The following is a 14,822-nucleotide window of genomic DNA, read 5'->3' on the forward strand; positions in this document are numbered from 1 at the left end:
CGCTCTGCCTGCCCTGTTCTCCGCCACTCTGAGTCCGGCCCTCTCGGTTTATCTGTGCGTGAATGTGGGGCCATGGAGTCTGCTAGTGGTCAGACTGCCTGCCCTGTTCGTCCCACACCTCGCCAGTCTCGGTCCTGCCACAGCCACGCGAGTCCTCTCCACGCTGGTGCCCGTCTCTGCCCCTCCTACCGGTCTGGATGAAGGTTCATTTTTTTATTTCCTTGGTGTTGGACTTCCTTGCCCTTCAATTTTCTGTCAGTTCTGGTTGTGCAAGGAGGCGCAGTGTGTCTACCTACGCCGCCATCTTGGTTCTCCTCCACAAACTCTTGACCAGTGAGATTTGATGAGCGTCCCAATTGGCAAGCACACGCATATGCTGGGATGCAGGAACACCCCAGCTCCAGAGGGACAGAAGCTCCTGTGCTTGGGAACCTTGCAGACCTGTGTGCTTTATGGGATGGGTGTTCATTTGTATCCTTTGTCATAAACCAGTGAACATTTGTTAAAAACTCTTCATAAATGTCGCCAATGACAGAATGATATTCCGACTTGTGGATGTACCAAATATACTTACCCAATTTCCAACCCGTTGATTCCAACTTTAATAAACCCTCATTTTCCAGTACCAGCAATATCTGTTTTTGGGGGAATTTTAGGGATTATTACCTCTGATATATTTCCACAAACAGAATATGGTACCAAGACGTATAAGCCTTCAGAGACTCCTAGTTGTCTCTGTCCCAAGAGTGGGACCAATTCCCTCTCCACCCCCAGCAGGGCTTGGGTGACTCCATTTCTTGTGCAGCTTTGTCAACACTAAACAGTCTTGTTTTTAAAAATATCTATTATTTTGATATGTAAAAATAGAAGTTTATTTGTGTTATTTTGAGAATATATTCCCCCAATTGTGTATCAAATGTTTATAAAAGGAGAAAAGCTTTACTGTTGAGGACACCCTAAGACCCACTGTCCTGTCCCTGTGGAGCTGGGTGGAGTGGCCTCCGCGCTGGTGCAGGTGCAGCTCGGGGGTCGCCTTTGGTTGTCAGGGACTGAGCGCCCACCCAGTCCTCCCTGCACGCAGCATCGTGGGGACAGTGGCTCTTAGGGAGGAGCCCAGGCCCTACAGAAGCACAGTGAGTCATCGGGGTCAGAGTTCACTTTTGACTGCCACTCTTTCCTGCCCCACAGGTTGTGTTGGGTTCACCCCTGGCGGGTGGGCTGGGCTGATTTTCAGAGCTGGCTCACAGCCATCCGTGGGCCTCTTTTCATCCAGTGACACACTGGCCAATGACATCCCACCCACAGAGTGTGGGCACACAGAGCTCCATTCATGTTCCCTAGGCCGGTGAATGGAGGGGGGTCGGGTAGGCTGAGCATCCTCTCCCAGTAGCGCCCCCCACCGCCACCCCACCACCCTGTTTGGGCCACACACAGGCAGGGTGGGACCAGAGGAACTGGAATTTAGGTGGGAGGTGGGAATTGAGGAAGTTGGAAAGGGAGGAGAGAAGGGGGTGGTTGAGAAGTGGGAGGCTGTTTCCAGGGATGGGGAAGTGGAGGATGGAGGGGGTGGGAAAGAGGCTTTGAGAGGAGGTTTCACATCCAGAGAGTTAGGGACAGAATGGGGGGACCAGAGGGAATGGAGAGACTGAAGGGTGGGATTGTGAGGTGGGCGGTGGTACAAAGAGGAGACCCAGGGAGCACTGAGGGGGGACATTCAGATGGACCTGGGGGTTACAGGAGTGGGAAGGGAACGTGGGAGTAGCAGGATGAAAGGAATTTCAGGAGGGCTAGAAGTTTGGCAGTGCCTCTGCTGCCCCTGGAGGGAGCTGGGCAGTGGATTTTGTCAGGGCTCTGCTTAGAGCCTGGACAGAATGGGGGTGGGGGAGGTGGGGAGATAGAAGTCTGAAGCTCCAGGCCTTGGTCCAGATGGAGGAAGGTAATGACACGGGTGGGCAGTGTTTAGCCCGTGGAGAACAGGCAAGGACAGCGCTTCCCTAGCTGTCAGGAGTCTTTGGGGAGTGGATACTCAAAGGGGCCAAGAGGCCATGTGGGAAGTGGATCCCCCCAGGAGGAAAGAGCACGCTGCTGAGGGAGGATCTGAAGAAGCACAAGGACCACTGGGGGAAGCCCAAGACCCTCCAGGGGCCGACTCCTTGACCCAGGGTAAAATCCCCACAGTGAGAGAGAAATTCTGGTTTAGACATGTTACAGGAGACTCTGTGGCCTTGAGATATGGTGCTGTGAGGTGATGCTCCTCCAACTGTATGGGACACCTACATCCCCTGGGAGAGCTTATGCAAATGCAGGTTCTGATTCAGCAGGTCTGAGGAGGGGCCTGAGACTCTGCATGTCTCACAAGCCCCCAGTGATGCCTATGCTGCTGCTTTGGGACCTCACTGTGACCAGCACGAGTGTAAGGAATGTGTATTGACATGGAGAAGTGTCTCGGTTATGTGGCCAAGTGAAAGGATCGTCTGTGTGGGATGAGCCCCATTTCATCTTGTCTGAAGACTGTCTTACACAAACACACAAACGCACCAACTCTGTTTTCCTGTAGGAGTTGGGATTACAAGTGATATTAATTTTCTACTTTGCGCTGTCTCCATTTTCTGGGTTTTCTGCAGTAAACATGTACTGCTATCATATGAAAAAGATTCTCTCAAAAGCTCAGACTTTTGTATTTTGAAAAGCAAACTCAGGCAGAATTTCACAGAGTTCCCTCAGCTGCATTGGTTGCTCTGCCCTTCCCACAGTCTCCAGAGCATCTGTTTACAGTGCAGACGGCAGGGAAATGGGCCCTCAGAGCCTGCGGCTTGGGGCCTGGGCTCACCTTTATGCTGCCAAAGCTTAGCCCAGACCCTCAGTGCATGCGTGCTCAGCTGAATGGGCACACAGAGCAAGGTCCCAAGTCTGGTTATGCATACTCTAGGAGTCGGTTCAAATTGCAGTGTGAATGTAAAATTTTCTCAGTGGCTATTACTTACATTGCTTGTATTATGTGGGCTTGCTGATCTTGGAGAGCGTAGTCCTATGAATGCATAAGTCTTTTCATTTGTATGTTATCTGGTAATTCATACTTTCTTATTGATCATCTCATTTGATGTGAGTGCTCACATCTCCTTTTTATAGAGGAAAAAACTGAACTCAGAGGGTTAAATAAACTTGCCCAAGACTAACAGCTAGTAAGAGGCAGAGAACTGGACTTTTTAACCCAGAATGTCTGGCTCTAGAATCTAGTTTCTTACTGAGATGAATCTCACAAGATACTGGACTCAGGTTCAGAAATCTACCCTGCCAGTGCAAGTTCCGCATCACGGGAACTTGGTCTTCCCGTGTGTGAGCTCGGGGTGATGAGGCCTCTACAGCACTGCTCAGGCTACAGTGAGGGGAGCAGCGTGGGCTCATTTAGAGTGAAGCTGGGCACTTGGGTGGGCGATTGGTGATGGTGTGGGGAGGGTGGGGATGGCTTATTCATTGAAAGGAAGGATAACAAGGAAATGAAACCTAGGAACAGATGACTAGGAATTATCTGGATACCTTGAGGTTACCTTCTTTTCTTCTCTGGACTTCTCTATAAAGTGAGAAAGACTTTTATTATCTTTTCTCCTATTTGTGAATAGATTTAGTCCATCAAACAAACTGTATTTGTCATATAATAATTGGTTCTCTCTTTTTAAACATTAATCATTCGTTTGTAATTATCACAGCTTCTAACAAACGCGAAATATAAATATAACCACTCAGAGCAGCTGCAGTTATGTACAGAAAAGAAGGAAAGAAATTAGGTATTTTAGTTGACTTCTGCAGCTTTATAAGAGTAAACGCTTAATTATTGTTAAAGCTTTTGAAATAGTGAAAAGGACCCATGAATCTCCTATGAATCTATTCTACAAACAATTTAAATTGCAGAAGAAGAAAAAATGATTTACAAAGATGTTCCCTGCATTATTTATGATAACTTAAACAGTGAAAAACACTAAGTATTCATCTGTAAATAAATCAGGGCACATTTGCATGTTTGCACAATGGCGTATTTTTCAGCCATTAACAGTTCTGTTCAGCCTTAGAATAGAGGAGGATTTCCTGTGCAGGGCACCAAACCCAGAAGCTATTAAGGAAAAGCTGACAGATTTGACACCATAAATATTAAAAAGGCTTGTCCTTGAAAGACATCATAAACAAAGTGAAATACAACTGACAAACTGTGAAAAAATGTGCAGGAACAATATTAAACCATGTATTTTTATTTTCCCCATAAATCATGCTCCATGAACTTCTCTCCTCCAAGGCTGAGCCATGAACCTCGGTGCCCAGAGAAAAGGGGCAGAGACTGCCTGGAAAAGGGGACAGAGAGGCCCTGGAAAGACTGTCGTGGTCTTGACTTCCTTCGCCCCCTTAGGAAGACAGGGGTCTTCAGGGCCAGCCTTTGTAGAGACAGGAGTTTATCCTGAAACTTTACCTGTAAGAGATCAAAGGCGAACCCTGGTGGACTTGACCATAAATGTCTACACAGGGAGAACTCCTATCAAGAGGACGTGGGAAAAATAGCCATCCCTTGTGGGAGGATGGTGGGAGGAAGAGAAAGACAAGGATGGGAGGGCAGATGGTGAGAGATGTGGATCCTGACTGTTGCCAATTTCTAGACAGGCAGATCGAAGAAAACAGAAGAGAGGCTTCAGACCCCATTTTTGTTTGGGGTTCTTGGATGAGAAGCCTCACAAGATAGCTGCCCTGGAGCAAATTTTCTGCCTATTTAGGGAGAGAGAAGGCCAGGATTTAGCTACCCGGAGTCTTTCCTGGCATGCACTGGCACAAAAGGTGTCCAGAATTTCCTGGATCCCCTTGGGGAAGAAGAGCTGGCCCTGTGGGTGAGGACTGGGTGGTCACTTGGGATGGAGACGAATGGGAGTTGCAGCCAGGCCTCAACGGGCTTCAGAGCATCAGCAGGACTCAAGTGGAGAAGAGTCTATTGAAAGATGCCTGGACTCCAAAGAAGCTAAGAAAGACCTCAAATTTTTTAATCATCGATGTAAGCAACAGAAGTCAGCAAGATATATGTCGAGTGCCAGGCCAACAAGAAACATGGCTACAGACATCAGAGGAGCTATAGGGCGGTACAAGGACCTGGGCTCAGGACCTTAGGCCCCTTTTTCACTTCGCCATTAGACCATAGCAGCCCCATCTCCCATACACCCATCTCAGGGAATCAGCAAGAGGAGGAGTATATGTTTCTCTCTCACATCCATGTTTCTCTCTCTCTCTCCTCTCCCCTCTCTCTAAAATTAACAAACATAGTTTAAAATAATGGATGGGCAACTGTAACAAAAAGGTTCTAAAATATGAAGGCTTAAACAATAGAAGCTGCTGTCTGTCTCAGATGAAAGTCCAGGTAGGCAGGAAAGGTGTGTGGCAGCTTGTTGGCATCTGGACTGAAGCTCCTCCTACCTTTTTCCTCTGCTGCTCTTAACATTTGACTCCTGCGTCGTGGTTTAAGATTTCTATTCTAGTTCTAGTCATCTAGGATACATTCCAGCCAGTGGGAAGAGGGGAAACAAAGGCACAGCCCTCCCCATTCCCCAAACGGGCATGACCTGGGAGTCATGCTCATCATTATGCTCACATTCTGTTGTCCAAAACCAGGTCACGTTGTTACACCCAGCTGCAAGGGAGGCTGTGAAAATCTTCTGCTGGGGAGACACCCAAATATCCATGTATCTCACCCACAGAACACACTTCCTCTCCTCCAGCTCAAAGTTCAGTGTGTTTGGGGCTGCAGGGTCCTCTCCCACAGATCCAGATGCAGCTCTTTATGTCTGGTGACCTGTAAACAAAAAGAAAAGTTACCTCCCTTCCTTCCAATCACACATACACCCAATATGCACCTACGGAGAAGGAACAGGATGACTAATGAAAACGTCCATCCAGACAAGGGAAGGACGGAAAACATACAACAGTCACCGTCCACAGCAATTCTATAACCCTACCGCCTATAGGTTACTAACACTCACATTGCTGGCAGTGGTTAGTGCCTTGGTTTGTCCACCTGGTAGCCCCTGGTCGGTTGACCCCAGAGAGGGCAGGTTAGTTTTGGGGAAGATTATTCCTTGTCTGTTTTCCTCCCTGACACATGCCCAGTGGGCACTGGAGAGTATGCCCTTTTGCTGGGGCTTGTAGATTTCACAGCCTATTTCATTCGGTACCTTTTGGGTGGCCTAGGAGTTACTTTTGAAGTCAAAACAATCAAAGCCTTTCTCAAGCTGCACTTATGGATTTTTTGGCAATAAAATTCCCTCTAACAGACTCATAGATGGAGAACAGGATGACAGCTAGGGGGTAGGGGGAGTTAAGGGGTGGAGGGATTGAGCAAAAAGGAAAAAGGGCTCATGGACTTGGACAACAGTGTGGTGATTTCTGGGCGGGGGGGGGGGCAGTTTTATAATTGGCAATGGAAAAATTACAAGAAAGATTAAATTTGAAATTCCCCCCAAGAGTTAGTAGCCTTCTAGTCCATGTGTTTCCTGTCTGTGCCATGTGCAAGTAGCCATCGTCAAAGTCCCTCCTTAGTCATGGCTTTTACACAGGAAAATTCTGTTGAGTGATTTCCTATTTTTCTACAGATTTGTCCATTTCATCTAGGTTTTTGCATTTCTTGGCATATAGTTCTTCATAGTAATTTCTTACAGTCCTTTGTATTTCGGTGGGATCAGTTGTAGTCTCTCCTCTTTCATTTCTGATTGTGTTTATTTGGGTCCTCTCTCTTTTTTTCTTGATGAGCCTGCTTAAGGGCTTGTCGATTTTGTTTATCTTTTCAAAGAACCGACTCCTGGATTCATTGATCCTTAGAATTGTGCTTTTAGTCTCTATGTCATTTAATTCTGCTCTGATCTTGGTTATTTCCTTCCTTGTACTTGCTCTGGGTTGTCTTTGTTGTTGTTCCTCCAGTTCTTGTAGGCGTAGGGTTAGGTTGTTTGTTTGAAATGTTTCTATCTTTTTAAGGTAGGCCTGTATCGCTATAAAGTTCCCTCTCAGGACTGCCTTTGCTGTGTCCCATAGGTTTTGGATTGTTGTGAGTTCATTTTCATTTGTTTCCAGAAACTTTGTGATTTCTTCCCTAATCTCATTTTTCACCCATTCATTGTTTAATAGCATGCTATTCAATCTCCATGTTTTTGAGTGTTTGGGGTTTTTTTCCTTGAGATTTGTTTCTAGTTTCAGTCCCTTGTGGTCAGAGAAAATGCTTGATATGATTTCAATTTTCTTGAACTTGTTGAGGCTTGTTTTGTGACCTATCATGTGGTCTCTCTTTGAAATGTTCCATTTGCACTTGAAAAGAATTGTATATTTTGCTTCGTTGGGATGAAAGTCTCTATATATATCAGTTAAGTCCATTTCATCTAGGGCGTTGTTCAATGCCACAATATCTTTGTTGATATTTTGTTTGGAAGATCTGTCCATCTTTGACAGTGGGGTGTTAAAATCCCCTACTATAATTGTGTTGCTGTTAATATCTTTCTTTAAGTCCTCCAAGATTTTCTTTATGTATTTGGATGCTCCTATGTTGGGTGCATATATATTTACAATGTTTATGTCTTCTTGGTGGATTCTTCCTTTGAGTATTATTCAGTGACCTTCTGGATCTCTCTTTATGACCCTTTTTTTGAAGTCTATTTTGTCTGATATGAGTATTTCTACCCATGCTTTTGTTTCCTGTCCGTTTGCTTGGAAAATTTGTTTCCAGCCCTTCACTTTCAGTCTGTGTAGGTCTTTTGTCCTGAGGTGGGTCTCTTGTAGACAGCATATGTGTGGGTCATGCTTTCTTATCCATTCAGTTATTCAGAAGGTCTGAAGGGCCTGTTTTGGTATTCTGCATTTTCTTCGTCCATGAGTAGCCTTCAGATCTAATAAAAAAAGGCTCTCAAACTGCCTGCACACTGTATTCACAGCAACTCTATAAGCTGGGCATCACATCTTCTCCTTATTCTACTAAAAGGACACTAAAGCTCAAAGAAATTCTGTACTTTAGCAGAGCACCCAGCACTAGTAATAATAATTAACATTAATTTATAATAATAAATGGCGTTACCGTTTATTGAAGACCTAGTGGGTGCTGGTACTCCATTCAGACTTTTACACCTTTCCCTCATTTAATCCTGACAATGGTCCACTGAGGTTGGTGTCCTTATTTTACAAATGAGGAAATGACGAATCAGATGAAGTGACTCAGTGAAGGTCACAGAGACAATGAGAGGTGGGATCAGGTCTCTAACCCTGGCCAGCCTGAGGGTTGGCCAGGGTTAGAGACCTTCTTTTTTTCACTGAGTATTTTCCTTCCAGCTGGGAGCAGGAGGGGCAGCATGGACTCTGTGAGTAGCAGTAGGCACCCAGGCAGACCTGATGAAGTGCATTATGAGAAGGAAAAAGGTGTTAGGTGTGACCCCAGTGTGGTAGCCTCAGAAGTCAGGGAGAGGAAAATGCCTCTCTTGTACTGTGCTTGCTGGAACGCTGGGGCAGATCCGGTGCCATGTCTGGCTGGTCTGGGAAAGACGCTCAGGTGAAACTGGCCAGACCCAGTACCTGGGCATGCTGGGAGGATAAGTGAGGGGGCGGGGCAGGGCATCCCAATGAACCTCCCTCACTTGAGACCTGCAGCTAGGCCTGGCAAAGGCCTGTAGCTACGCAGAGGAAAGGAGAAGGTCCCATTAACCCTGGTGGTCCTGAGCAGGCACCTCTAGCGATTCTTGCACATCAGATGGGTGTGCAAGGGAGGAGGGTAAGTGCGAGAATGAAGGCATTGTTTTAAAAATTAAATATGACTGACTCCTGTGCTTGAAACCTTAAAACCCAAAGGAGGCTTCCTATCTCCCTTGGGCTAGACTCCAAATTCTTTAGCTCAGCGGGTGGAGTCCTCTGCCATGTGGCCCTGTGGACCTTGCTGGGGACTCCCGAATGTCCCTCCAACACAGACTTTATGATCTAGTGTCTCTCCTTACGGGCCCCCCACCTTTGGGCCCACCTGGGGAGCTTTTAAAGCAGATTAATGCCCAGGCTCTGTTCTAGACCAGGATCTCAGGTAGGGGATAGCCTTCAATTTTAAAAACTCCCCAGGTGATTCCATTGTGTGTCTGGGACTGAGGACCCTGCTGCCCAGCCTTTCCCTCTGTCATCGATCCTGGCCAGTTCCTCTTTGTGTCCAGGCTGCAGCCTGGTCTCAGCTCAGTGTCTGCCACCTTGGAGTCTCTCATGACCCCTGTCCTGGGGTTCCCCTCAGAGGGTAGGGTGAGGCCTGTCGATGCTTGTGCCCCACAGCACCCAGTACCTGTTCAATAAATGGGCTGAAATGTTGAACATCAAGTTAAAGCCTGTTTCCCTCAAAATTTCCCTTAGTCCTTGATATTTCCTCCTTTCTAATTAAACACGAGATCTCCAGTCTTTTCCACTTTTAAACTTTCCCCTAGTGTCCATGGACATGGGCCTTTAATTAGCATTTCTGGATCCCTGTGGGTCCTTGCTGTCCTCCTGAGCAGGGGGCTGGCTCTCTGTTCCTGCAAACATTAGCGTTTCCCCAAATAGCTCCGGGAAAAGGAGGCTCGGCTTCTCCACCAGAAAAGACACTGTGCAAACAAGAGCTCTGCGCAGGCAGGCTCAAAGGGAGAGGGGCGCCCTCTCTCTGGGAGACGTTTAAAGCACCTCCACTTAGATCACAGAGAGGTTCAGTCAACACAAATCCATTTCCTCCCTCACCCTTCCTCAAGGGAAGCCAAAACTGAGCTCTTGTCACACCGGGCACTGGCTGCAGAGTAGTTGCAGGAGAATGAAGGGGATGCTGCAGGTAGGGTGGGAACAAGATGAAGGGGAGAAGTGGCCAACAGGCCTTTAATTGTGTTGGGAAGAGCTAAGAGCCTCGAACTGGCCCAAACATCCCAAGGCAACTTCCCAAAGCAACCGTGGAGGAAGAAGCTGGCACCCTTCTCCCCTCCTTTGAATGGATAGCTCAGAAGTGGGGGAAGCAGCCAGGAATCCCCAGGGCACCTTCCTCCCACCAACTGTCCTGGGCCTGGGGGGAGGCCAGGCTGCCAGCCTCCTGGGGCTTGGGAATGTGTCCAGTAGAAGCAGAAGGAAGCTGCAGTCCCACCCATCACAGAGTGGAGGTGCTGACACCAGTGCCAAGGCCCAGGCCCAGGCCCAGGGGTGGGGGCTGTGTAGGGGACCCAGGGGAGAGAAATGGCTGCTGCCAAATCTCTGGGTGTGGACAACAAGTCTTTGTTGGATTTCTAGCTCCACTGACTTTCCTTCTCTGAGGTTAGTTTCCTCACCTGAAAATGAGGGTTTTGTTGGACTAGGTGCCAAAGGTTGCTTCTAGCCTTGCCTCCTGGGACTGGTGAGAACACAGGGGGAGCAGAGAGAGAAGGAAAGTGAAGGAGAGGTTGTGATTTAAGAGAAAGACAGGAACTGAGCCCCCTTCCTGGGGGGTTTGGTATGTCTGCAGGCAGCTTGTGGCTCCAGACTGGAGGTCCAACCCAGAAAGGAGGGGTGGAAGGACTCCCCTACATCCCGATGACATCAGATGTGGACACCGAGGCCCAAGGAGCTTTAAAAGACTCACACAAGGTCACATGGGTAGCAGACAAGGGACCTTAGTCCACTATAGGGATGGAAGGTCGGTGAAACTTCATGCGCCAACTCTGATAGATGGATAGGCCAGTCGGCAGCATCACACTGGGGAGAGTCCATAACTGGTGAGCAACATCGGCACAGGCTTGGGAAGAGGCAGGGACGGCATGGATACCACAGATTTGCTATACTTACCGATCCATTTAGTAAATTGTTATCCAGACGCTACTTCATGCAGGGCACTGGTGCTTACACTGGGGAGTCAGGGGTAAAGAAGACAAGCCCCTGCCCTCAGAAAGTTCATATTCCAGAAGGGGAGAATGACACCATACATGTAAACCAATGACTAAACAGTGTAATCTCATCTAGTACTAAGGAGAAGAAGAAACATAAAAGAGGTCAGTGGGATGGAGAGTGACAGTGGGGGGAGTGGGGAGGAGATCGAATTGGGCGACCTTTAAGCAGAGACCTAAATTCTGAGAGGAGGCAGCTCTGTAAGAGCTGGAAGAGGAGCATCCAGGCAGAAGGAACAGCCAGTGCAAAGGCCCTGAGGGGAGAGCAGCATCAAGGCTGTTTAGATGGCAAGGAGGGGTCAGTGGGGGAGATGGGAGAGGTGAAGTCAGTGTCTGCTCAGTGAGCTCACTCAGATATGCGACAGGTCTCCCAAACAGCCATTCCAAAGTGACACTCTCAGTCCCAAGCCCACACCTCCAACCAAATTGCCCCTCCCCAAGTCTGTCCTTTTCTTCCCATAAATGAGCACCCACAACATTGCTCAGACCAGCGGGCCACAAACATCCCCCACCTGTCATTAGCCACTCTGGCCTGTGGCCTCCTCACTGGTCTCCTTGTCTTTACCCTGGTCCTTGACCAAAGCCCAAAATGCTCTCATCAAACCAATTCCATTATCACTAGTAAGTGTTGGAGCAGTACTCCAACGCGCTCTTCTCCTACTTTTGTCTTTCTTGCAAGTATCTTCAACCCACAAACTCAGAGACACATATTTATTATCTTTTTAAGGAAAATCTGGAGTTGATCACAGCCACACAGGCACTGATCCCCAAATCAATTCACACACATTCCTCTAGTTGTCCCCAAACTGACAGTGTTTCCGCTGTGGTTCCGACTAGGCATTAATTATCATAGTGCTCCTGGCCCTGTCGCCAGGATTCTTGTAAATGACCCTGCAAGGGAAGTATGATCATCATCCCTTCTAGGACCAGAAAGGGTCAGCCCCTTACCATAAGTCCCCCAGCTGGTAGATGGCTGAGCCAGGATTTGCAGGAGGTCTCTCTGATGCCAAAGCCCAAACTCTTGCTCCTACACTAAACTTCCTCCAGGACTCAAATGGGCAAAAGAAGACAGGCACAGAGAGAGGTACCTGGACCTCAGTCTGGGTGTTTTCCTTTCAAGCCAAATCAGAGCCTGCTCTCTGGGTTCCTTGGCACACCTCCGTCTGGAAAGATAAGCAGTTTAGCACCTTCTGCCCACCCGGCCCTGGAGAGGTGAAGGTGTTCTAGCTCTTATCTGGTCTGGCTTTCATTCTGCATCCCTCCACCTGCTCCCTCTCATGTCCTCTATGTTGCCAGGCGGTTGGTCACCTTCCTGCCATAGGCTGTTGTAGCCGATACCCAGATGTCCTTCAGCCTGTTGGCCTCTTGATCAGGAAGCATTCCCGTGGGAACCATGGTGCCAACATCCGGTCAGGACGGGCCCTCTGATACCTCCTGGCCCTGCTGCCTCTGCTTGCAGCCTCAAGAACAAAGGAGCTCGGTGCCTGCCGCCCCACATGCTGTGTTTGCTCAGGGTGAGGCCTAGCCTGGCACAGATGCTGTGCAAACAGGAGTGTCGGCTTCACAGATCCACCTCACTACCAGCAGGGCTCCAGCTGGGAGGTGTTGCTGCTGGGCTACCTGCTGAAATGTTACCCTGTCCAACTCCAATCAGCACCCAGGGCAGAGAGGACCGTAGGGCAAGCAGCCCACTCTCTTGGGCTTTCCAGCTCTGCAATGGGAGAGCTGCACAAGATGATCTGTAAGACCCCTCTGTGGGCCTTGGGCCTGGAGTGATGTTGCTGGAAATCTCTAGGGCTTGAGAACAGATCTGGGAGGCAGAAATACCTGGGGTTGGGGGTGGAATCTGGGCTTCTGTCTCAAGGCACCCCCACCTCCACTCCTGCTTCAGCCTCAAGTAGCCCATGTGGCCCTGTCTGGCCAGAAGGACTGACCTCTCTCAGGCCAAGGTCTTTGAGCACTGCATCCATAGCCCCACTTGCCCCAGTGGAGCTTCCACACTGGAACTGGGATACTTCACAGTAAGATGATTAAGTGTTACCATCTTGCTTCTGAGGCCACCTAGGATCTGATCTCTCACTCTCTGCCTCCAGAAATCTTAGGGCAGCTGGACAAGGCTCAGAGGGCCCATGGAAGCATGTTTCTCCAGTTAGGGCAGTGAGAGGCTGCATGCTGATAGTGGTTCTCAGATTTTCGTGTGCATGGGGTCATCTGGAGTACTTGTTTAACATGCAGAGTGCTGGGCCCGTGTCTCAGAGATTCCGAGTTCCAAGATCCGAGGTGGGGTGGGGGGCTCAGGATTCTGAGTTTTTAACAAGCACCTGGGTGATCTTAGATCTCTGATGAAGTGCAATGAGTTAGTCTAAAAGCTGTACAGTCCTCTGTTCAAACCCCACCACTGCCACTTATTAGCACTGTGACTTGGAGCAAGTTACTAAGCCTTTCTAGGTGTCAGTTTTGTCTGTTTAATGAGGCTATAATGACATCTGCCACTTAGTAAATGAGACCCATTGTTCCAGAGTGTTTATTGCACCTTATAAATGTTGTTGATCAAATGGGGTAAAAGTCCAGTTTTCTAAACCAGAAACCTGCGGTTCTCTTTGATGTTTTCATCTACCACATATCTCTCAACTCCTCAGTCACCAATCCCGTGAACTCTACCTCCTAACTCATGTTAGACCTCCCCACTTCTCTCCCCCGCCACGGCCTCCACCCTAGCCTGGGCCACCATCTTCTACCCCACCACTGTACAGCTTCCCCTCAGATCTGATTTCCACCCTTGCCTCCTCCCACTCATCCTTCCCAGAGCAGCCATGCTGATCTGGTTGGGTAATGCCTCTGCTTCAAACCCCAGCTCTCAGGAAGGTCTTAAGAATCTGAAAACAATTCCCCTGGTTCCTCCACACCTACTTCTAAGCTTTCTTTCAGCCCCTCTCAGACTCTGCACTCAAGAGCTGCACTTCTTTCAGATTCCTTCAATGAATATCAGTTTCTCTTACCCTGGGACTTCACACAAAGTGTGTTTGCTCTGCCTGAATCAACCACCACCCCCACTCCCCAAACACACATACTTCACCTACCACTCATCATTCATATTTCAGCTTGAATGTCACTTTCTCAGCACCAGGCATAGCCATGCCCCTCACATGCGCTCCAGTAGCTCTGTCTTTCCTTCATAATACCTGTTACAGTCGGCTGTGACGACTTCATGCTTGCCTCCACCACTAAACCAGCTCCAAGAGAATACAAAGCTCTGTCTTAGCCATTGCTGCAGCGCCAGCATTTACTGGAGTCTTTGGCTCAGACAAGGATGAAATACACGGCTGAATGCATGAATGAAGGAACAAACGAACGAGTGAGAAGGCCCTGGTTGCAGGATAGGTCGAGGTGAATGCCTCCTGATAGTACCTAAACTGAATTTAGGGTCTGAACCTGCCTGCAGGAAAGACAGCCATGTGGGGGCGTCCCTGGGCATATACAGGCCACAGGGGGGCGCCCTGGGTTCACTGTATCGTGATAGCAGCTCCTTAGTTACTAATTGCTATTGAGCAGCAGGTGGCGGGGTTTCCCTGTGATGGACAGTATTGCTCCACCCAATCTAACTCATCTTTTCCTTGGCGATTCCCCCCCCCCCGCCCCCCCCCCCCCCCCCCCCCCCCCACCACCACAAACTTGGGACCTTGAGGGTGGCTTGATAGAGTCGCCAACTGAACTTCAGCAGAACACTGTCTGGGAGGAACCAGCCCTCCTGGTGTTCTGTGAGTGGACGACTGGTGACTGGAGGCGGGGCTTCGGTTTCAACAGGTGGCAGCGCTGTTGCCTCTTCACGCAGAGCGCAAAGAGCCAGCTGTTGGGACCTTAGGAGTGAGTACGTGAGCTGCACGGCAAGATCCGTCTTCGGTCCCGTGATGGCCTCAG

General features: G+C 48.8%; 1 long non-coding RNA gene across 2 annotated transcripts; it reads right to left on the reverse strand.

The window, feature by feature from the left end:
- Positions 1-4,239: 4,239 nt before the first annotated feature.
- On the reverse strand, positions 4,240-12,351 carry LOC123479702 (uncharacterized). Of its 2 annotated transcripts, none has more exons than XR_011650749.1 (3): positions 12,221-12,351; positions 5,621-5,821; positions 4,240-4,459 (listed from the first exon to the last, which is right to left on the reverse strand). It is a non-coding gene; the product is annotated as an uncharacterized lncRNA (long non-coding RNA). The 2 variants fall into 2 exon arrangements; XR_006655401.3 differs by lacking the exon at positions 12,221-12,351 and adding an exon at positions 11,853-11,951.
- Between the last annotated feature and the right edge of the window lie 2,471 nt (positions 12,352-14,822).

Source organism: Desmodus rotundus, chromosome 2 (assembly GCF_022682495.2).
Source record: "Desmodus rotundus isolate HL8 chromosome 2, HLdesRot8A.1, whole genome shotgun sequence".
In the NCBI taxonomy this organism is placed as follows: domain Eukaryota; kingdom Metazoa; phylum Chordata; class Mammalia; order Chiroptera; family Phyllostomidae; genus Desmodus; species Desmodus rotundus.